General features: G+C 50.7%; 1 protein-coding gene across 1 annotated transcript in view; it reads left to right on the plus strand.

Annotated features, from left to right (window-relative positions):
• The window catches only part of PCIF1 (phosphorylated CTD interacting factor 1), a 14,792-nt gene that overhangs the window by 1,115 nt on the left and 13,083 nt on the right, over window positions 1-594 (plus strand).

Below are 594 nucleotides of genomic sequence, written 5' to 3' on the forward strand. Positions count from 1 at the left end.
GAGGAGCGGGCGCTCCCGCTCTCGGTTCGCCCCCTCCCGCTTTAGCGCGCCCGTGCGCCTGCGCTCTTTGCGAGGCCTTTAGCTCCTCCCTACTGGGCTGGAGAATTCTCATTGGTATTTGCTTGAGCTGCTCCCGCCCCGTCTTCCTCCAATCCGGGAATTGGATTATTTTCCTTCTGGTGGGTTCTTGCGCGTTGCGCAGGTACAGTTTACTTTACGCTTCCTTTAGCGTCTGTAACTGCGGTGTGCGTGGGGGTCTGGGAGCCACAGGATAAGTAAAAACAAGAGCTGCGGTGCTGCTGCGGGTGTATGATACCTAGACTGCACTTAGAGGTGAACGATTCTGTTAACAACCCGGAAGGGGCAGAAGGGCCCGGAATTGCACCTGTGCAACCCCAGGGCTGGTACTAGTGTCACAGACCTTCTGCATCTAAATCACATTAAAAATTTTTTTTAAATAAAGTTTTTTAAAAATATTTATTCATTTATTTTAATTTGACCAGAGAGATACACAGACAGGGAGAGGGAAAGTGAGAAAACAAGCCACTAGGTCCTGGACTTGAACCTCGTTCAGCCATGTGGGCGTGTCTAGCA

Source organism: Tupaia chinensis, unplaced genomic scaffold, assembly GCF_000334495.1.
Source record: "Tupaia chinensis unplaced genomic scaffold, TupChi_1.0 Scaffold000602_1, whole genome shotgun sequence".
NCBI classification, from domain to species: domain Eukaryota; kingdom Metazoa; phylum Chordata; class Mammalia; order Scandentia; family Tupaiidae; genus Tupaia; species Tupaia belangeri.